We start from the raw sequence: 24,712 nt of genomic DNA, 5'->3' as shown, positions 1-24,712 counted from the left end.
GGGGTGTCAAACTTGTTTTGTTTGGCGGGCCTGATTTAATACCCTGGCACTTGACGTGGGCCGAGTGACAGTTATAAAAATACAAAGACAAACCCAAAACCTCAAAATGATTGTATTTAACAAAAATGATCATACATAGCACATTTACATTCCCCTAAATGGCACATATTGATTATTTTACTCTTCATCAACTCTTAGAAAACATGTGCAAACATGCCTCCAGCGAGTTCTTTTGCATAAGCAACACAAATTATCATATTGCTGTAATTGCTGTCAATCGTTAACCATGTGGGTGAGACAGCAGCGTGTCAGCTCGTTTGAGTTACGACACCAGTGATACCAGAAAAAAGGTTTTTAGTTCTGATTTGTAAGTTTTGTAGTGACAAGTGTCATCATGTCTTTATCCGTGAAGAAAATGGTGGAACAAGAGTGCTGTGTGTTTCAAGAGAAATGGGGAATTTCGTATTTCTTTGAGGGCATGAATGGAAAGCCAATATACTTTATCTGTAAGCAACATGTGTCTGTTGTGAAATAATATAACATTAAAAGACACAATGAAGCAAACCATGGGAAGAAATATGATACATTGTCACAGAGACAGCCGAAGTGGGCGGTGTCAGAACCAGGAAAAGGAATACACACAGACAGGACGGATGAGTTGAAATGATGGTGGCGCTTGCTTGCGCCGGTTTATCGTAAAATAAAACAGTTGAACAAACAGAAACAACAGGACACGGCACTGGCAGCCAAAATAAACAAACAAACAAAAACAGACTAATACTAAACAAAAATACGGTGAGCAGATTGACAAACAAACACGGTGAGTTAAATAAACAAGTATCGTGCTGGTCCCACCAGCACGCAATAGCAATTGAAATTCAAACTCTCCTACTCTCTCTCCCGTTCTCCACTCACCGAACACCCAACCGCGAGTGAGTAAAACGTGCATCTATATATACTGTTGTGCTGGGATTCAATTACTAATTAATTATTCACTTGAATCCCAGCACGTGAATTAATTATGTGCAACCTCGTGCTCACATTTTAGCTACTTTAAATGTACGTGAAGTGATGTACAATCCCGTGCCTAAATAGAAATATACATTTTTAAACACTCGTGTTACACAGACCCGTTTATATCCCGTGTACTAATGACTATACACCAACATTTTGACACACCACACGCAACATATAATAAAAAAATACACACAGGGGCGAGCACTTCGTCACATACATATACAGGAACTGTACGTGAAGATAAATACTCTGAATTAGCACAGTCATTGAAAAAGCAGCAATTGATGTTTACTAATGCTTGTAGCGTAAGTGATGCTGCTGTTAAGGCAAGCCATGTGATTGCTCACAAAATAGCTGTTTCTTCAAAACCATTTTCTGATGGAGATTTTCTGAAGAAATGCTGCTAAAAGCTGATGAAACAGTGTGTCCTGAGATGTGGCAATCTTTCTCCGTCTTGAATATCAACTAATCAAAATGTAATTCTTAACTTAACTCTATTCTCAAAATATCCTCAGCCCAGATGTTGATGTACTGGCTGAAACAAAGGTCCCAGATATCAGGAAACAGCAGTAGCAGACACAAATATTATTTGTCTTTATCTTTTCGTGAGTGCTAAATAAAAAATGGATTTGTATCCATTTATATTTTGCCATTATTTTTAGAGCTGAGACAAAAATGGACTTTTCATGTTTGGATATTCATTCAAGAGTTAGATATTTCAAAGCAATAAAGCCATTATAATTTATTATATAATAGATATATATCGGTATATGATATATATATATACATTGACCACGTATTAAAGCTGAAAAAATATCCCAAAAGAAAGGCCTTACTTTACCCTTGTGAATAAAATACAAAACAAATAAAGCAATACACAATAAAAGAATGTACAATAAAATAAGGTTCTGCCTTTAGTACTGCATTACATCATCCTTGTGCTGAAATACATTTTAAAAATACCTAGCAAACTTGTATACACTTCCATCACATTGCCAATACCCTCTACAGCAGGGAGATGTCATGTTCAATGTTTCCACTTGTTGAATTGGACTTAAGTACATGCAACTTTACACCCCCTATATCTCCAGAATCTGATATTCTCAATAACTTAAACTAATTAATACAAACATAATTTCATAACAACTGGATAAGAAGTTCTCTGGATACATGGCAAAAAATCTTGACATACAAATGGGAAGACCTACGGAAAGACAAACATCCCCCGATATCTCCAGAATCTGATACTTCTGGGAGTAGACGATGGTGTAGGTGGCGTCTCCTAATTACCACTATCAGCAATCAGTGCTTCTATAGAGGTCGTGGTTAGCACCAATTTAAGTGCCTCGAGAACTGCGGAGAAAGAAAAGGAGATCTTGTTTTAACCTGTGAATGAATGCAGGGATGGAAATAAACATTCCCAGTACATTGCACTTTGGTCCATTCCTGCTTTCTCTAGGAACTTGATGTTTGGCACCTTACAGTAGATAACAAACAAGTAAACCATGGAAGTCATGAGCTCTATGCAAGAAAAGTGTTTTTTCAATCCCTCATGCTAGCTGGGGTATGCATACTACTGTAAGAGTTTGATATAGGACAGGCTTCAACTCCAAGCTGGAGTCTTCCCAGCGACAGCGAGTGGGAGAAGTACAGGCGTGGAAAAGTACAGAGCAGTTTCGAAGCAGAAAGGAGAAATTGCATCTTGAATTGCTTTAATCAGAAAACAGAGGACATTGGGGAAACACAGCAGCAGCTCAAAGTCAAACAGCCGTGTGTGTTTTTCTGATAACAAACAAGCTGAAACTCGGAGCAGCTGATTCAAATTCAGCGCCGTTTTGAGACACGGGCGAGGGGAGGAGCCAACAGCACAGCAGAACAACGCAGTTAAACGAGGCAGTCTTCCCAGCGACAGCGAGTGGGAGAAGTACAGGCGTGGAAAAGTACAGAGCAGTTTCGAAGCAGTATAAAAGCAGGCTGACAGCTGCAGAAGAAACTAAACTTAAAAAAAAAAAAAAAAAAACCTCAACATTGTCTTCAAGCCAGTAATCTGTGACACCTGCTTGATGTGGGAAATCCGAGAAAACCCAGTGGAGCTAAACCAAGTGTGCGTAAAGTGCCGTGCGATCCAGGATTTGCATAAACTAGTAAGTATGCTAGAAATGGAGCTGGAAGAAGTGAGACAGCAACAGGATCTTGAGGAACTGGCACACCCACAATTCATGGAAGTCTGCATCACCCCTAACAGACTGAAAGCCACCAGGGAGATAGAAGGTCAGAACAGCTGGGTTCAGGTAGGCAGAAGCAGGGAAAAAAAGAAACTTCGTCAAACACAAACACCAGAAATCAAAACAACCAACAGATTTGAGTCACTTCAGAATTTTGATGAGCAGAACCAACAACAAGAGAATGAAAGGAACAACATCCAGGACCCCATTGACAGTGGTGACCAGACAGCAAAAAGAAGGGAGGTCATGATTGTTGGGGACTCCATATTGAGAAACACAGCAAGTTCAATTCGCAGTTTGGACCCCCTTACTACAACAGTGTGCTGCCTTCCGGGAGCCTCGGTCAAGCACATCACTGAGAACGTGGACAGGCTCCTAGAACGAACAGGAGACGACCCGGTAGTAGTCGTCCACATTGGTACAAACAACATTGGAAGAGACAGACCAAAATCCCTGCAAAACAAATTCAGAGAGCTAGGAAGGAAATTAAAAGAGAAAACCAAAACTGTGGTATTTTCTGGTATACTACCCGCACCTTGCAAAGGACCATATGGACAGCTGGAAATAATTAATCAAAACGCATGGCTGAAGACGTGGTGCACACGGGAAGGCTTCACCTATCTTGATCATTGGACCACATTCTACAACGAGGACTATCTGTATAGACGGGATGGACTGCATTTAAATAACAAGGGAACTAGTCTACTCGGAGAAAAGATCCTCGAGCAGGTTCGGAAGCATTTAAACTAGAAAGGAAGGGGGGAGAAATCAACAAAAAAACAGAAGGGAGACCGCATCAAAACAAGAACAACAACTCAGGTAAGACAACCACTAAATGTATTTATCTAAATGCTAGAAGTATCAGAAACAAAATTCTAGAACTTGAAGCTACTGCACTAACAGGTAACTATGATGTGATAGGTGTTACAGAAACTTGGTTGTCTGAGAGTGATGGGGACGAATTTAATATTTGTGGGTATACACTGTATAGGAAAGACAGGCAGGACAGAAGAGGAGGAGGGGTAGCGCTATACATAAGAAACAGTCTTGAAGCCCAGGTGTTAAACCTGGACAAAGAAAATAAAACCGAATCAATATGGGTCAGAATAACGGACAAAAATTCAAAAGGCATAATAATAGGAGCATGCTATAGACCGCCAGATTCAGACGGTGAGAAAAATAGTCTGTTATACAATGACATTAGAAATGTGTGTAGCAAAGGAGAAGCCATACTAATGGGGGATTTCAACTTCCCCCAAATAAAATGGGAAAACCCGGTGGGTAGCGCGAAGGATGAAATAGAAATGGTGGAAATGACAAATGACTGCTTCCTAACACAATTTGTGAAGGCACCCACTAGAGGGGAGGCATGCCTTGATTTAGTCTTTTCAAATAAGGAAGATAGAATAACTAAAACAGAGGTCAGAGAACCACTGGCAAACTCAGACCACAACATGGTCTCATTTGAAGTGTTTTTTAAAACCCCAAAAGTAATGACTAAAGCTAAGGTTTACAATTTTAGAAAAGCAAACTATGAAGGTATGAAACAGAGACTAACAGAAGTAGATTGGAGTAAAATAGAGAAAACACCCACAGAAGAAGGATGGTTGTTCTTCAAAAATGTAGTACTAGAGGCGCAAAACAATTACATCCCTAAAGTAGACAAATCTAAATGTAAAACTAAATTGCCAAAATGGTTTAATAGATCAATTAAAAAAAATATTCAGCGAAAAAAGGCACTTTACAGAGCATTAAAAAAGGACCAAAAAGAAAGTACGCAGAAAGAGTACACAGAACTGCAAACGCAAGTCAAAAAGGAAGTTAGAAAGGCCAAGAGAGAAATAGAAATGAACATTGCTAAGGGAGCTAAAACCAATTCCAAAATGTTTTTCCAATATTACAACAGCAAGAGAACATTCAAAGAGGAGATTAAATGTTTAAGAGATACAAATGGCAAAATCGTAGATGAAGAAAAAAAAATAGCAAATATGTTAAATGATTACTTTTCACAAGTTTTTACAAAGGAAGATACTGACAACATGCCCCACATGTCATCCAGTTCCTGTCCAGTTTTAAATAACTTTAGCATAACTGAGGCAGAAGTGTTAAAGGGACTAGGAGCTCTTAAAATAAACAAATCCCCTGGGCTGGATGAGATCCTCCCAGTAGTACTCAAAGAAATGAAAGAAGTAATTTACAAACCGCTAACCAAGATCATGCAGCAGTCTCTTGACACAGGGGTGGTACCGACAGACTGGAAAATTGCAAACGTAATACCGATCCACAAAAAGGGAAACAAAACTGAACCAGGTAACTACAGACCAGTAAGCCTGACTTCTATTATGCAAACTTATGGAAACTATAATAAGATCCAAAATGGAAAATTACCTATATGGTAACAGGGTCCTGGGAGACAGTCAACATGGTTTTAGGAAAGGGAGATCGTGCCTAACTAACTTGCTTGATTTTTTTGAGGATGCAACATCGATAATGGATAATTGCAAAGCATATGACATGGTTTATTTAGATTTCCAGAAAGCTTTTGACAAAGTCCCGCACAAAAGATTAATTCTCAAACTGAACGCAGTTGGGATTCAAGGAAACACATGTACATGGATTAGGGAGTGGTTAACATGTAGAAAACAGAAAGTACTGATTAGAGGAAAAACCTCAGAATGGAGTGTGGTAACCAGTGGTGTACCACAGGGATCAGTATTAGGTCCTCTGCTATTCCTAATCTACATTAATGATTTAGATTCTGGTATAGTAAGCAAACTTGTTAAATTTGCAGACGACACAAAAGTAAGTGGCAAACACTGTTGCAGCAGCAAAGGTCATTCAAAATGATCTAGACAAGATTCAGAACTGGGCAGACACATGGCAAATGACATTTAATAGAGAAAAGTGTAAGGTACTGCACGCAGGAAATAAAAATGTACATTATAAATATCATATGGGAGATACTGAAATTGGAGAAGGAATCTATGAAAAAGACCTAGGAGTTTTTGTTGACTCAGAAATGTCTTCATCTAGACAATGTGGGGAAGCTATAAAAAAAACAAGATGCTCGGATACATTGTGAAAAGTGTTGAATTTAAATCAAGGGAAGTAATGTTAAAACTGTACAATGCACTAGTAAGACCTCATCTAGACTGTTGTGTTCAGTTCTGGTCACCTCGCTAAAAAAAAGATATTGCTGCTCTAGAAAGAGTGCAAAGAAGAGCGACCAGAATTATTCCAGGTTTAAAAAGCTGGTCATACGCAGACAGGCTAAAAGATTTGAATCTGCTCAGTCTTGAACAAAGAAGACTACGCGGCGACCTAATTCAAGCATTCAAAATTCTAAAAGGTATTGACAGTGTTGACCCAAGGGACTTTTTCAACCTGAAAAAAGAAACAAGGAGCAGAGGTCACAAATGGATATTAGACAAAGGGGCATTCAGAACAGAAAATAGGAGGCACATTTTTACACAGAGAATCGTGAGGGTCTGGAATCAACTCCCCAGTAATGTTGTTGAAGCTGACACCCTGGGATCCTTCAAGAAGCTGCTTGATGAGATTTTGGGATCAATAAGCTACTAACAACCAAACGAGCAAGATGGGCCGATTGGCCTCCTCTCGTTTGTAAACTTTCTTATGTTCTTATGTTCTTAGATGTCTCTCGAAATAGAACCACATTGGTTTTTTAAAACGAAACTAAAACAAATATATAAAGTTGGACTACATATGAGTACTGAATTTAACATCACATTATAAACCTTCCTGTAAAATCCAGTAGTTTGCAAATTGTTTTCTTACAGTTGGAGTGCCTGCTGTGTCAGATTCATTAAGCAGTTTGTGATTTATGTGCCCTTCTAGGAGTGAACATGAAAAGCATCGAGGGTGGTTACTGCACAATTGCCTTCTCCAATGGTTCCAGCTCACTTTAAACCAGCCAAGCGTTCAGCATTTATTAGCAGCATAGTAAAAAAATATTATTTCAAAAGGCTTTTTTTACCAACTGTACATAGCCGCAGCATTCTGAAAAAGGAAACATGCTAAAGATTGTCCTTACCAAGCAAATGGTTTTTAGGTATATGTAAATATTTAAGTGTGACATACGTACAGTCTTCCCTCATAGGGGATGACAATGTGTCTACATTCACGTGTTGTTAACATCCAAATATAAAACACACTTTTCTCTGAACAAAATCCATAATATTCTTGAAATTCAGGTCATCATAGTAGTTTTTAATGCCATTCCAAATGTCATTCAGAAACTCCAGATTCTAGAAAAAATAAAAATAAATAAACGACAATTCCTAACAGGCTGGCAAGATTCAAGATACCTATGAAAATAAAGCTGGTAATTTGGGGTGGGCAGGTGTTTTACAATGGCATGATGCAAAAATAAATATAAAAGAAAATGTACAAAGCAGGAGATGAATGGTAAAACATGGATACAAAACACTGGAGCTTGATTCTAGATATGAGAAAAATAAATTGCATTTCCAGTCATATTTATTGGGTAATTTTAAAGACAGTTGGGTCTATTCAATTGCTCCAATTGGTTGAAGATAGAACTATCTAAATACAGTACTGTTTAAACAATAAAAATCCCAAGGTTATAAAAACATCCAACATTTCATAATAGCCTCTAATTAATTTTTTTATACCTGTAAAAAATATGAACAAATTAATTAAATGAAGCATTCATATTGCTTTTAATGATGATGGTATTTAGGCCTGCTGATGTTCAGATAAATTGTATAGACCCTAGTATGCGTTTTGCAATGTTGCTGTTGAGAGAGAGAAAAAAAAAAATAATTTGAATCTGGTCAAGAGCTGTACAAATGCTACTTTCTGTCATTAAAGTTTTCCGATACCTTCTTTAAGACAAGTGGTTACCATATTAAATCAATAAATCAAGTCACTGCCTCAACTGGTTTCTTAGATACGAGGATTCACATAGAGCTTAGTGAAATTACAGAATACATTTGTTTGCAGAGGATGAAGCCAACTTTTAAGTCTTAAACATCTGGGAAAAAAAAAAAAACACACACACACACACAGACAGTTTACAGGTCAAGAAAAAGGTGGCATTTGATTTTGCCCGAGGAGTTTCCATAACACTGAAAATATGAAGTATGCATAGCTGTTACAGTAAATAGTAATCAGATTACTTTCTTGAGCAAATTATAGTAATTCATTCCTTTAAAAAATTATATTGACATTGACATATTGGATTACTTTTCAGTGAGTTGGAAATGTTTCTGTAGTAGGCAGACTTGCTGATTTAATTTCTACCTTCTAGAATTAAAACTACTTTGATACTGGCTAGTAAAAACTCAAGGTACAAAAGGTTCCATGCTGCTCGTATTGTTTATTGTGTGTGATTCATTAATATTACTATTTTTGGAAAAGTAATACAACAGTAATAATTAATAAGTAATATTACTCAGCAATTTGTAACAGATTCTTTATGGAACCAGTAGTAGTGTACATTACTTTTTAATATTAACACCCCTGGAAGTCTGCAGCTGAAAGGGTTTGAGTTATTTGTAGATATCATAGTTTTTTATTTATTTATTTATTTTTTACAAAAACCATCAAATCTTCCTCACAGGAATGTTTAGTTCTAGTTCTAGAAATTTCTCACATGATCTTTATATGTTGGAGGTTCTACTGTACCAATAAGAATGATGTGAAAACCCCAGTATTTTGCTGTTAAGCTAGTATTCTTTTACAGTGATTTAACTTTTCTCTTTTCTCCCAAACTTTGTTAGAAAAGTGTAGTTCTATACTAGATGCCCTAGATGAGGCTAGCTAGATTAATAACTTGTTAGATCGATAACAACATTTTGTGCTTCCAAAATATGACTAGTTATTTTTCCATCAGCACGTTCAATGCTGAAGTTAGACAAGAAAAAAAGGCTAATAGAAACCTAGTTGATTAGGGGTCATTAATAACAGTATTTATAAAACTCCTTTACATCTTTAAGGTCACAAGAAATCAGCCTAGTCTTTCATCTTAGAGATAAATCCACATCTGAGGGGATCCAGCTGGGAGGTAATTGATGCACACTTCCTAAGCTTTGCGGGCTTATTCAAAAAAACACTGTGTCAAACAGCCATGCTGGTAGCACAGCTTTTACACTTTAGCTTTTTATTACACTACAGCAAGATGTGTTCAAGTGGGTATATACAGAACATCTGGTCGCAGTATACTTTAATCACTCATGTATTATTTCACAACTTCAGTGTCTGAAATATTGGTTTTGTGAGTGAAATGATTTTAGGAGGCCTATCTGAGCCCCTTTGTAAAGGTGGAACTGTGTACTGATGTGAAACTGCGGCTGCACGCTGCAACAACTGTTTTAAGCCATAGCCATTCAATTTTTTTTATAATATTAATAAAATAATATTGATCATTAACAACTAAAAAAGGTACTGTCAAGTTTTTTTATCTAGTGTGAGGCGTGTGAGTAAAAATGGATTTTCCAGACAGCGATTTACGTGTAAAAAAAATAACATTTTTATTTAATATTAAACGGAAAAGAAAAAAAAACAATAAAGAAGGATGTGAGGGAGGGAGTGCTGGAGTAATCAAAAATAAAGGAACGGAAGCCTCTTAATCCTCTTCGTGATCTGCTCAATCCAAAATGAAACAAAAAGGAATAAAAATAGAAAAAGTTAGTAAGGCCTCCATCCGTAATTAAAAGTAAATAACACAGTCCACCCCGCACGTACTTCCCTCCAGCCTTTTTTTCCCCGCCTCTATTCCTCAGGACCAACCCCGAACACAGTAGCACGTTTCTTTTAGTATGCAAACCCCGCCTCATCACATATCCCACCCCTCAGAGTGGAGCCGAAGAAACACTCAGAAACCTCTAACCCCTCCTTTTCCCCTCCCTCCCGGGAAAAAAAAAATCAGCATTTTGATGTAACTTACCTGCACGATGCCTTATTTGAAAGGTGAAGGGTTGGAGCGCCAGGTACCACCGCATAATCCTAGCGTTTGAATCCTTCATTGTGTCTAACCACTTTAAAGGGGCGTGATCTGTGATGAGTACAAAGGGTCGTCCCAGAAGATAGTATTTTAAGGACTCCACCGCCCATTTTACTGCCAGGCATTCTTTCTCTACCACAGAGTACCTTTGTTCTCTTGGCAGTAACTTCCGACTAATATATAGTATTGGGTGTTCTATACCATTTTTTTCCTGGGACAGAACCGCCCCCAGACCAGTCTACGATGCATCGGTCTGAAGGATGAACTCTCGGCTGAAATCCGGGCTTACTAATGCTGGGGCCTGACTCAAGTTAGTTTTAATAGACTTAAAAGCCGTCTGACACTCTGCACTCCACTTAATTTTATTTGGAGCGTTCTTTTTAGTGAGATCAGTGAGAGGGGCGGCTATAGTGGAAAAGTGTGGAATAAAGTGGCGGTAATAACCAGCCAATCCCAACAATGATCTCACCTGGGTTTTTGTGGTAGGTACTGGTGAATCCAACAAAGCCTGGACTTTTGAAAACAACGGTTTCACTCTACTCTTACCCATTATGAAACCTAAATATTTTGTTTTTACTTTTCCAATAGCGCACTTTGCCATGTTCGCTGTGAGCCCCGCCTTCCTCAGAGACTGTAGGACGGCTTCTAATCTACTCAAATGTTCTTTCCAGGAAGAACTGTATATGACTACATCATCGATATATGCAGCTGCATACTCTCGATGAGGTTGTAATACCCTGTCCATCAGTCTCTGGAAAGTTGTGGGAGCTCCATGAAGTCCGAACGGCATAGTACAAAATTGAAAAAGACCATCTGGGGTTGAGAATGCTGTTTTCTCAAGAGAGGCTTTTGCTAATGGAATTTGCCAGTGTCCTTTTGTCAGATCCAAAGTTGAAATAAACCGAGCTCGCCCCAGCCTGTCTAAGAGTTCATCTACCCGAGGCATGGGATATGCATCAAACTTGGAGATAGCATTCACCCTCCTAAAGTCTATACATAACCGTAGTGACCCATCTGGTTTGTCTATTGGTACAATTGGGCTACACCACTCACTTCGGGAAGGTTCAATTATCCCAAGTTTCAACATACACTCCACGTCCCTCCGGACAGAATCTCTCCGACTTTATGGAATGCGATACGGTCTCTGTCTAACGCTCAGACCTGGCGGAGTGATATCCGCGTGTTCAATCAAATGCGTTCTTCCGTGCAAGTTAGAAAACACATCACCAAACATTTTGATTAAATTGCTTACCTCTTTGCGTTGATCAGGAGTTAATTGTTCCCCCATCGGAACCCCAGCTGCTGATACTGGCTCAGTTGAGGGTCCATAGTCCTCTCCCTCCTGTTCGGGAGATATAAAATGGACCTCCCGTTCTTTCCACGGTTTGAGATTAACATGATAAATTTGATTTTCCTTCCGACGCCCAGGCTGTCGAATCTCATAATTAACTTTTCCAATTGCTCGAATGACCTCAAAGGGACCCTGCCATTTAGCAAACAACTTAGATTCTGATGAGGGAAGCAACAACAACACTTTGTCTCCAGGTCGAAAGTTCCTAATTCTTGCATTTTTATTGTAGCTTTGCTGCTGCTTCTGCTGTGCCACTTTGAGATTGTCATGTGCCAATCGACCGACTAATTCTAAGCGATCGCGTAGCTGTAATACATATTTCACTATATTTTTAGAGTCTTTTGACTGTTCTTCCCAGCCTTCTCTTATGAGATCCAAGACCCCGCGAGATCCAAGACCCCGCGGCTGCCGACCGTACAAGAGCTCAAACGGAGAGAACCCCGTTGAGGATTGTGGTACCTCACGAACTGCAAAGAGCAAGTAGGGAAGCAGTTTAGCCCAATTACGTTTCTCCTGATCTACAAAGTGGCGCAACATACTTTTTAAAGTCTGATTAAATCGTTCAGCAAGCCCATCCGTTTGAGGATGAAAAACTGAGGTTCGAATTGAACGGATTTTCAATAATTTGTATAATTGCTGAATACAGCCAGACATAAAATTAGTGCCCTGATCAGTGAGAATTTCTTTCGGGATTCCCACCCTAGAAAATATTTTAACCAATTCATTTGCTACTACTTCTGCACTCATAGAACGTAAGGGAACAGCTTCTGGATATCGTGTTGCGTAGTCCACTACTACCAAAATATACCAATATCCTGACTCTGCTCCCTCCAGAGGGCCTACTAAATCTACACCAATCAAACGGTACTCCAATAATTGGCAGTGAGACCAGAGGTGCGGGGCGAACTAACTTAGGGGCAGCTAATTGATATTCCGGACACTCAGATACATACTCCCGCACAAGCCCATAAACCCCTGGCCAAAAAAACCGGGCCAAAATTCGTTCCAGTGTCTTTTCAGTTCCTAAATGACCTGCAAATGGAATGTCATGCGCCAATCTCATGACTTCCGACTGAAAAGGCCCAGGAACCAATAACTGTTTTACGAGCTGTCCCGTCCCGGGAGCCCGGGTTATTCTATATAATAAGTGCCCAGACACAGAAAAATGCGGAAATACCACTGGTTGTCCTTCCTGCACATACTTCCCCTCAACATATCTAACCTGTTTCCAAGCATACTGTAACATGGGATCATTTTGTTGTTCATAGCCCAGGACAATATCTCGGTCCCAATGATTAGGTACGCTGAGAGGAGTGTCTTTTATTATGTGACCTTCCACATCAGTAACCTCGCAGCCCCGGTCACACTGAACACCTAATCCTTTACCCTGTTGTTTACAAGATTGGTTTACCTTTGAGTCAGACCCCTCCCCTTGTCGTCTCAGACTTCCCTCATATTTTTCCACCCTGCGCTCTTTCTTTGTTTTTCTCAGGCGGATTTTAGGGTTAAACAGGTCGGATTGTAATGGGAAAATCTCGCCAATTGTTTTCTCCCGTTGCTTAGATTGTCCCCTGGTAGGAACTAAGACCATTTCCCGACCTAAAATATGATCAAAAAACGGCCAGTCTCTTCCCAGAAGAACAGGGTATGGTAAACATTGCGCTACAGCCACTTTACGTAAGCTGAGTAACCATCAACAGTAAGTCTAACTTTAGTGGTGGGATAAACCCGAGTTTCTCCATGGATACATGAGATAGCTGCTTTACCCTGTGGCTCCCAGGTTACCCCCTCCAAAAGAGCTTGTCGAATCAATGTTTGTGCACACCCAGAGTCCGCAAATGCATTAGTACTCTTATCCCCGACCTGTACTCTTAATTGATAAGGGCCCTCCCGACATTCCCCAATGTTCTTACCTGTTACTGCTGACCAGGATTTTCTTGCCAGGTCTACCTCCATCATCGGACAGTCCCTGGCTATATGTCCGGGCTCATTGCATCGGTAACAAACTGGGGTAGAAGGCACCAACGGAGTTTGCTTGTCCTGTGAGTCAGTGACCGACAGGTTAGGGGTTTTTTCTCTCGCCCAAGATGGGGATAACCTCGACCTCCATGGTCTGAAGGTCTGGTTACCTCCTTTGGGCTTCACTGATGGGTTGGTCCTGGTTAGTTTAGGCGCAGGAGTGGGGTCAGAGGCGGCACCTTCATTCGCATCCTCATATGCCTCCGCCAGGATGATGGCCTTCTCGAGAGTGGTAGGTTCATTCCTTTTAACCCACTCCCGATTTCCTGGCGGTTGTATGAATGCGAACTGCTCTATGGCGATCTTCTGCACCAGTTTTTGGGGTGTGTGTTCTTCCGGCTGCAGCCATCGGGTGCACTGATCCAGGAGATACTGTCCCTCAACCCAGGGCCGCACCCCCTTGGACAGATGGTATTCCCGGAAACAGAGCCGGTATGTTTCTTCCGTGATCCCGAGGCGTGAGAGAATGGCTTCTTTTACTTTTGTATAATCCGCAGCCTCCGAGGCCATTAATGCTTTGTACGTTGCTTGCGCTTCTCCTGTCAAACAGGGTGCCAATTTCATGGCCCAGTGTTCCTTGGGCCACCCTGCTGCTTCTGCCACTCTCTCAAAGGTGACCAAGAACGCCTCAGGATCATCTTCCGGAGTCATCTTCTGTAACTTTGGTTGTGAAGAAAACATCCGGGCAACCGCTGTTTCCGCCGCTGGTGTCGAGATTTTCTCTACCAGCTGACCAAATAACTGGGCGAGCTGTGCTTCCTGGCGCCATGCTTCCCTCTCCTCTCGCTTCTCCTCCTGCTCCCTAAACATCGCCAAGACTGTAGCTGGATCCATCTCCCACAATGACACCACGTGTGAGGCGTGTGAGCAAAAATTGATTTTCCAGACAGCGATTTACGTGTAAAAAAAATAAAATTATTATTTAATATTACACGGAAAAGAAAAAAAAACAATAAAGAAGGATGTGAGGGAGGGAGTGCTGGAGTAATTAAAAATAAAGGAATGTAAGCCTCTTAATCCTCTTCGTGATCTGCTCAATCCAAAATGAAACAAAAAGGAATAAAAATAGAAAAGAGCAAAGTTAGTAAGGCCTCCATCCGTAATTAAAAGTAAATAACACAGTCCACCCCGCACGTACTTTCCTCCAGCCTTTTTTCTCCCCACCTCTATTCCTCAGGACCAACCAAACACAGTAGCATGTTACCTTTAGTATGCAAACCCCGCCCCGGTAGTCAGTGGATCACCAATCCCAGACTGACAGGTATCCTTAACTTCACTTGACTCCAGTGGCTGGAATTTACATACTCGTACTTCCGCCCCTTACCAAGGTGCCGCCCCTCAAAAAGATAACTTTTGTCATGGTCACAAGACCTTGGTAAGGGAAGTCCCGTGTTGGTTTGATGCCTTCTACTGTTGGGAGGCTGAATTGCAGACCGAAACCCCTTTGACTCATCACATCTAGTTTATATATTCAGTAATTCATTTATACCAGCTCCACCAAATAAAACAACAGACGGCCACAGAAAAGATAAGAAATATGAATTACTCATACTTGTGAAAGTAATAACTTGATTCAGAACAAGGGAAGGGGAACGTGTACGAGCACTATAGCAACCTCAACCTCAGCCTCTTGTTCACTTTGGTGAAGTCAGTATGTTGGCTAGTTTTTTTTGCTAGAAATGGATTTTAATGGAAACCCGACTATGGGCATCACCTTTGCCGAACTTCAAAATCTGAATGAAAACATAGCCACAGAATGACTGGGAGTGGGACATTTATTTCCCCTTTTTATCCCACTCACACCCCTTCCTTACTAAATATCTTGGTATCCCTTACTGGCTAATTGTTTATCTAATCTTTCAAAATATGCAAAGGATTAAAATGGTCAAGCAATCTCACAACTACAGTGGTATCCCAAATTGTCATCTGTCTTTAGGAATGTGGAATGATTAGGGATGGGGCTTTCATTGCCCAGCTTTTACCAGTCAAGCCCCTTGTTTGCTAAATATCTTGGTATTCCTGAATAGAGAATCATCTCTTTATTATCTCTCTATATGCAAAAGACTTTAATTGCAGAATCACAGTAAGGGACCTTTTTTTTTTTCATTTTACCCCAAAACATGTTTCTGCAATGGTGACTGTCAATGAGAACACAGTTAATATTGTATATACTTGAAGAGGAGACAATTATCTACTCAGGGAGCCTAAGATATATAGTGATATTTATAAAGTGTGACATATATAAAAAAAACTTGTTCACAGGCAGTGGCCACTCTGAGCCAGGCAAGCAGTTGTAAAGCACATTGACCTCTATGTTTGCGTGTTTCAAGCAGATGTAATTCACATTAACCTTTATGTTTGCGTGTTTCAAGCAGATGTAAACCACACTGACCTTTACTTTTGTGTGTTTCAAGCAGATGGAATGCACTTTGACCTTTACGTTTGTGTGTTTCAAGCAGATGGAATGCACTTTGACCTTTATGTTTGCGTGTTTCAAGCAGATGTAAAGCACATTGACCTTTATGTTTGCATGTTTGAAACAGATGTTTTCTACATGAAGTAGGTCACAAAAGTTGATTTTGGCCCATTTTACCATTTGGCTAAAAACAAAGCTGCTACAGTGAAGGGTCAAATTAGCAGATTATTGGTAGCCATAGATATTTACTAGCTGGAAAGAAGTGCAAGCGTAAATAGAACTTTGTTAAAGAGCTTTCAAAACATTCAAAGCACAGTCCACAGTCATCAAAAAAAGAAATGTAAATGTAAGTAATATATATATATATATATATATATATATATATATATATATATATATATATATATATATATATATATAATTTAATGCTTTGTGCTTCTTAGCAGTACAATGCCAAACAGGGTCCCATTTTCATGATTTATGCTGACACTAGCACAACAAAGTAAACCATTTGAGAATAAATACATCAGCAGCAAAATATATTAAAATCGGTCAAAAACGTATTTCTTTTTTCAACAAAACATATTCTAACGTTATTTTAAGATGACTGTGAACAAGACAGTAATCAATCAAGTAACAGTTACGTCTTAGTTGGCACATCTTGGCGAGAGTCGAGTTCAAATCAGCATGAAGTTTTAACATCTACTCTCATGTAATGGAAATCACAAGATCAATCAATTTGATTAATAAGTTGATGTAGTAAATATTGAAACATATTAATATATTTGAATTAGTCAAAAAATGTATTAATTATAGGCATCAATTGGATTTTTAAATTAATGTTATCAAAAACAAAATATTTTATATATTAAAAAAAGTTTCTATATTTAAAATAAATAAATAAATAAATAATAAACACAGATGTGCATCTCAAAACCTGTCCCACAGTACAAATGCATTCAATACAACTCATAAGCGAAATCATTCTATGAACACACTTAACCAGTGGTGTAGTCAAGGGTATAAGCAGGTAAACGGCACTTAACCACTTTTAATTTGGGCAATTTAGCGTTTACCCACTTCTCATATAAGGGATACAGAGTTTACTCATTTTTACTTTTCTATAATATGCAAATCCTGGGTTAAGACAAGATATTGTAACGGTGACAGCTGACAGCTCAGTCAGAACTGCAGTGCAAGCAGGGGGCGTGGCCACTGGACCGGGTGTTCTGTGATTGGTTGTTTATGTTCTGTTAAATATTCTGTTTAGGGCCGTCAATTAAATTGCAGTTAACTTCTGCGATTAACGCGTTATTTTTTTTTTTTAACATATGTTAATCGCCCTCTGTCTTGATGATCTCAGCATACTGTAATTAATTCCCCGCAGCACTATTTTAATATACGCGTGCATGCAACTTGAGAAGGGCAGTCGCTGTTTGATTAGCGTGCAAGAAATGTATAGTAATGGTGTTCGTTTTTGCCAACGATGTTCTCCAAACCCAATTAAAAAACCCGGAAACAATGGTCAACCTAAGTTGTTACTGCCTGGCTGAGGTATGACACAGGCCCGGTTTTTGGGATGGAACTGCTTAACAGTCTTTTGATTGATCCATGCCTTTCACATGAATATGTTGTCACACGAGTTCTAGGCAGATATGGTTTGCAGATAACGTCCCAAATTCTGGGCCACTTTGGTTTTTAGATTTACTTCCCAAATTCTGGGCCGCTATTAATTTTCAGATAACGTCCCAAATTCTGGGCCACTCCGATAATGTCCCAAATTTTGGGCTGCTCAGGTTCCATTCAAATGGTTCTAGACTCAGGGGACCAGACGGAATGTAACATGTCCAGTTTTGTAGCAATTGTTTGCAAAAAATATCTTGTTCAGCCTCATTCTTGTCTATGGCAGGGTTGAAAAACACATTTTCATGCATATCTCTTGAACCTGAGCATGTAGAACCACCATTGAAAGTGATATAGACTCAGAGGAGCGCCCCAAAACACCTCCTAAAATGGCGTAGTGGTTCACCCAAAAACTTGAGTCGTGACGAAATAAATTTTTTGCCGAGCCGTCCTGGCACCTATACTGTGAAAATGGTGACTCCTTGTGCGGGGGCCCCGTGGGGTCCCACCGCAAAAAATATCAAGTTCCTAACCTCCACAGAACCCGAGATACACCCTGTCAAAAATGTCCAAAAACGACCCTTCTCGGGGTCATATCTCAATGACCCTGGGGCCTAGAACCTGGGTTGAACTTCCTAGGGTCATGTCTGGGGCCCCTCTTTCACAGGGAGCCATCCGTTTTCAAATGCTACATTTTCAACAAATTTTCATATTTTCAGCATGATGGCTTCACAAGGTTGGATTTCCAATAGCTTTTGATTTCCAGGTTGGCAAAAAAAGTCTAAATTGGGGTCCTTTCCAGCTTGGGAAACATCGCTTGGAGGGATCGACAGGGCTCCCTCTCTCCCCGAGATAGACCCCTGTACCAATTTTCAAGTCTCAGGGACTCCCGAAACCCGAGACATAGCACCCTGAAAAATGTCTATGGGAAATCCCATCGTTATAAAACACCTTTAGGGCAACGCCCGTCATCTGGCGGCATGGTGGTGTACAAATGATGAGACCACCCCCTCCCTATGGCAAATCCCATTATAAAAAAAACAAAAGCGGCCCAAAATTTGGGACATTAAGCAAAGCGTCCCTGAATTTGGGACGTAAATGAAAACAGGGGCAGCCTATATTTAAAACTATGATTACATTAGTTATAAACTAATGTATCCTGTAACAAAACTGCAATAGTATATATATTCAATGTTAAAATACATTGCGCGAATGATTATAGATATATGTTATTTGAAAGAAAACAGTACACCACTACAGAAAAAAACAAACATTTTTTCCATTCGTGCATAACATTATATAAAGTAATAACCCATAGTTTGTGGAAAGCAAATCTCTCTGATCGTAAAAAATGTCTGCAAGCTTTTCCACTCGTGTGACGACATATTCATGTGACAGACATGGACCAATCAAAACATGAGACTGTTATGCGATTCCATCCCAAAAACCTGTTTTTCTATTTATCATTACACCACTGCATTTAACAAATGAATAATCCAAAAGCATGTATTTTTAAATACTGAATTTTGACCATCTGTGAATTAGCAGTACGGCTATCGCCAAAAGTTTAGCATCTCCCTATATAATTTAATAATTTTGCTTCAGAGTCAAATGAAGCCTGTGGAATAATGCTACATAACATATTGAATTACATACCGCTTTGTCATTTTCCATAGTTAACGAAAAATTTTTTTATCATTCAGTATTTTCTTTGATTACATGACATTAAATAAAACATCTAAATTATGTTAATCTAGGTTTTTTTTAATTATATCTCAACCCCCCCAAAAAATGGATGTGATGCAAAACTTTTGGCCATAGGCTGTTCCTGCGGTGCTCCAACATGTTTCACCATGTGAAACTGCTCCTCGAGCAGACCCAGCTGTTCGACCAAACAAGCAGAAAATGTTCTACGGCGGAGGGTGAAAGGGTTTAACCAATTAAAATTTATAATTCAAGTTCGGGAGGAGGGTCAGACACCAAACTGTCCGTCACCAATTTGAATCATCCAATTTACACATTAGCTAATTAAGATTGTTAGCACTATAAATACCCTCTTTACTTTCCTCTCAGTTGCGTTTCGATTTCATCATAAATGCATGCATCATTGTCAGTATTTTCTATATTATTCTGTTTCATCGGATGATGATCTGTTTGTAGTTTTCCCGGAGCCGAGATCCACTCAACCAGTTCAACCAACTCTTCATGGGATAACTCCACGACAACTTCGGTTGGCGGTATTTACCATTCCGAACTTCTCCGCCCAGATGTCTGCTTCTCCTCTCTGCTGTAGCTCCCACCTGGTCACTCGTTCCTCTGCAACTCCTGACATCAGAGACTGGACAATCCCTAGGCTCTAGCATTCTCTTCGTAGCAACAACATCACTTTTAAATCTACAGCATGTAAGGAGAATTTGTTTACTTTATTTTTTCCACTCTGCTGCAACATTCCCGTTGCAGGTTCTATGACGTCAGCACAGATCATTGCTTTACAGCTCGCTTCCAGTGTTGCCAAGTCTCATGACAAAACAAACCCAACCCATGCCAGTATGGGTGTTTCAACAAATTCCAAACCACGACTCTCAAGAAACAAGCCCAATTCCGCTTATTAAGTGGACTTGAAATACCTCGTCCTGCACTGACTGCAGTAACCTCCCTGGCCACTATGGGCGTCCAGCAGGCCACCATAGTGGTCCCTTCTCCTCCAACTATAACCTTTTAGCTTCTCTTCCCTCACTGCAGGCGTCGAGCAGGCCCTTGATGTGACCTCTACGGCCACTATGGGTGTCTAGCAGGCCCCATAGTGGTCCTTTCTCTGTGAAATGCTTTTCTTCCTGGTCCTCCTCACTGGAGCCCACTGCAGTGACCTCTCTGGCCACTATGGGCGTCCAGCAGGCCCCCATGGTGGTCCCTTCTCTATGAGATGCTTTTTTTCTTTCATCTCATCAGCAGTTTATTCAAAACATTTAACATTTCCGAGTTCATTCTAGCTCTCGGCCATTCCAGGGACATCATATGCGAGTTCTATCCCAACCACCGAGACGAGTTGATTAATTGTATGGCGATCATTTTAGACTTCTCAGATAGATTCAGTGGTTCCCATTTCTTTGAATACTACAAAGTATTTTCTGCCTAAGCCACTGCCCATCTCCAACAATGAAACCAGAGCATCTACTGGGGCGCTTTTCTCACAGGTCTTCGGCTTCTAGTATGCTCGGCATGTGGTTCAACTGCTCACCCCACTGACCCTCCACCCCATCCCCTCATGTCTCTCATTCAGAATCCTCCTCATCTTTTCAACCACTCCAGATCAAAAGACGGTCAAGGCTGCAATACTGCATACTCTGGAGGCTGTCAGATTTGTAATAACTTCAACAAAGGAACCTGTCCTATTCCGCATGTACCTTTCTTCATTTCCGCTCACCATAACTCCACCACACCCAGCATCAATAGTTTTAATCCCTATTGAAGAGTTCTCCCTGCAATATGCAAAAATCGACTACGCCATATTCTTAATCAAAATTGCTGGGAAAGCTAGCCATGGGTTTAAAGCCGATATATCAACACATTTTTTAATCATGCCCCACCTCTTCGGAGTACAGTGGGTTAAAAAATTAAATTTTTCTGTTCGCCTGACGTCGGCTGCAAAAGTAGCCCATAGATATTCAATACCCTGTCAGAAGCGCTGTGCTGGATCCTCCTTAGTAACTATCGCTTTCCTTTTGTGCTGAATCTCCTGGACGATTGTCTTCAATTTGATTTTCCCCACACTTCCCCTGTCCAGAAAATAACAATCCGCAAATCATTATTTTCAAATCTTGGCATCCCCCTAGCATGAGAAAAGATCTTGGATCCTCTCACTTCCATCAAGTTTCTAGGCTTCACCCTGGATTCCCAATCTTTTTCAGCAATCGTATTGATTCTATTTCCACTTCTGTCCGTTCGCCCTCCTACCAAACGCAATCTTCTGTCTTTCTTGGGTCATTTAATCTACGCAATGAGGATAGTTCCTCATGAAAGAGGTGTCTCCTACCTTCACTTTATCCCTTCTGTTGATTCCCTCAACGATGTCATACTCATGGATCCTTTTTGCCGCAAGGAAATCTGCCTGTGGGAGCTCCTACTGAAAGTCTGGAACGGTATTACTTTCTTTTATGTCAAGTGTCTCCTGCTGCACAAAGACATTCAACTGTTCACAGATGCAGCTCCCTCTCGCGGCTTTGGAGGATACTGCAAGGGAAAATGGTTTTCTGTTCCATGGCCGGAAGAATTAATCAGCATTCCTTTCCCTGATCACTCCCCGTCATTGTACGAAATGTATCCAGTTACTGTAGCCACATTCCTTTTGGGGGTCTTCCTGGGCCCAAAAAATCCATTCTTCTCCACTCAGAATTCAGCTACAGTTCAAATTAACAAAGGTTGTTCATCCTCCCACCACATAATGACAATATTCAGAAGGATTATTTGATTACCTGTTACTCATCGGTTCATTCTCTGAGTTCAACACATTCTCTACCACCTGAATGTAATCGCCAATTCTCTTTCTGGTTTCCAAATGCAGAGCATTATCTCCTGAAGATGACCTTCAGCCAACTCAGTTTCCTCCCTTTTCAGACCCGATATTCATGTGAGCCACCCGCTGCATTCCGTGATTCTGCAGGCTCAAGAAACAATTATTCTCAGCATCACTCCTTGCTCACTCCAAATATACTGGTCATCTTGGAATTGCATTCTGTTTTGTTTATTGTCAATGCTTGTAGTATCATCCTATATTATGTCCCTTAAGAAATGAGCTATAAGAGTCCAGTTTTTCTACAAACTTATTTCCAGCATCCCAGCTCTATACTCGGCAACTCACACATTTCTCTAATCCTGAAAGGGCTTCAATGACCAGAATCTCTTTCTCCCCCTGTTTGCTTACCAATCACCATCAACGTACTCTCTTGGTGTCTCTCATCCACTCCAGCTACTCCTCCCAGTTTTTAGATAAACCTTAAAGCCCTTTTCTCTTAGCCTTCTTGGGCTCCTGTGGTGCTCCAGAGTCTACATCGCTCTCAAATTCAACCCCCAGATTTACCCCTGTATCTCCGACCTCACAATGACCTCATCTGATACACTTTCCTTCATGCTAAAAAGAAGTAAAACTATCCAGGAAGATTAGGGAACCCTTAAAAACCTAGCAGCTTCTTGCCACGGAGTTCCAGGCTCCTTTCTCAAATGGTTAGGTTGTTCGTCGTTCAGTGCTTACCAAGTTTACATTACAACAAATTGATCCTAAAAATGCTTTTACAAAAATGTACTCAAGCATTAGTAGCCTGCCTGGAGGAAGGGCAATCGAATCAGTCATGGATTCCCAGAGGTTTATTTCCCAAAATGGGTTTTGTTTTCCTCTCCTACGTGCTGATGATCATTTGTTAAAGGTTGGCTAAACCTTCAAGTGGGCTATATTTAATACTAATCACGGCATTGAGACTGGCTTGTTCTTTTGGGGGTCTCCGCCTTGTCCATTCAGCCAAGCAGCAAACTCTGAAACAAGGTTAGGTTTGGTGCCAAATGAAAGTGTATATACAACATAATTCTTTGTAAAATCACATACTCCACATTCTCCACAATGAAAAGTTGTACTAAAACATTTCGTGATTGGTGTTTGTTCCAAACTACTGAATTGAAATTTATAATTAAAGTTTGGGAGGAGGGTCAGACACCAATCTCTGCATCACCAAATTGAATCATTCACTTTACACATTAGCTAATTAAGATTGTTAGCACTATAAATACCCTCTTTACTTTCCTCTGTTGTGTTTCGATTTCTTTGTAACCCACCACCTCCCCATCTCCAACTTTCTTAAAAACAATTTCTATTTTTTATCAATTTCTATATTCGGCCAGGCAGCGAGCCCCCAAGTTAGGTTTGATGCCAAATGAAAGCGCATACACAACATAATTCTCTGTAAAATTGCATACACCGCATTCTCCACAATAAATAGTTGTACTAAAACATTTCATGATTGGTGTTTGTCCCAAACTACTGAAATCAGGTTAACACTGACTTATTGCCAGAGTGCTCACTCTGTGTCCTGCCTCCAGATAGAAAATCTTTCAACTGTGATTTGCGAATTTGTGTTTTGTTCTAATCCCAGTGGAGGAGATGGCACCTTTATATTTTTTATATCTAGTCATTAAAGTGCCTCATAAGCAAGAAATGGACTAGGGGCTGGGCCCCCCAAAGACTGTTCCCAGGTGCAGCTGCATCCCTCGCACCCTCCCAGTGCCAGCCCTGGTACAACAGCACAGATGAAAGCTCTGCAATTAAATGCAGGAAGCACCAGCTTGACATGTTAATGGTTTCTTTTTCTTTCATTTGGGAGTATTCGTTCTTGTACCTGACCATAAGACGCCTTACCCGGGGGTCCCAGTTTCCTTGACAATGGGTCCCACGTCGTACGTCCTGGAGCTTGGGAAGAGGTCTAACGGTCGTGACCATGTTGTCGTGTCTACCTTTCACTATATCTTTAATTATACGTCCTTCGTGGTCGAAAATGTACAAATTACCAAAAAAAATTGTGTTACATGACTGTAAACAGTACAGATAAATCGTATTTAACGCAAAATAGTAAGACCACACGAAGCGGTTTTTAAGATATCTACTTATATATATATATATATATATATATATATATATATATATATATATATATATAGTGCCTATAGAAAGTCTACACCCCTTTCAAAATGTTCACCTTTTGTTGCCTTATAGCCTGAAATTAAAATGCATTGGATTGTTTGTTTTTTTCATCTATCTACACATCCTACCCCACAACTTCCAAGTGAAAAAAATATTCTAGAAATTTGTAGAAAATTAATTAAATAAAAACTGAAATAGCTTGGTTGGATAAGTGTCCACCCCCCTGTAATAGCAATTCTAAATTAGCTCAGATGTAACCAATCGCCTTCAAAATCACACAAGTGGCCTTCACCTGTGTTAAATTGTAATGATTCACATGACTTCAGGATAAATTCAGCAGTTCTGTAGGTTCCCGCTGCTGGGTAGTGCATTTCAAAGCAAAAACTAA

This window comes from Polyodon spathula, chromosome 10, assembly GCF_017654505.1.
Source record: "Polyodon spathula isolate WHYD16114869_AA chromosome 10, ASM1765450v1, whole genome shotgun sequence".
In the NCBI taxonomy this organism is placed as follows: domain Eukaryota; kingdom Metazoa; phylum Chordata; class Actinopteri; order Acipenseriformes; family Polyodontidae; genus Polyodon; species Polyodon spathula.
Note: the sequence above shows the minus strand (reverse complement) of the source record.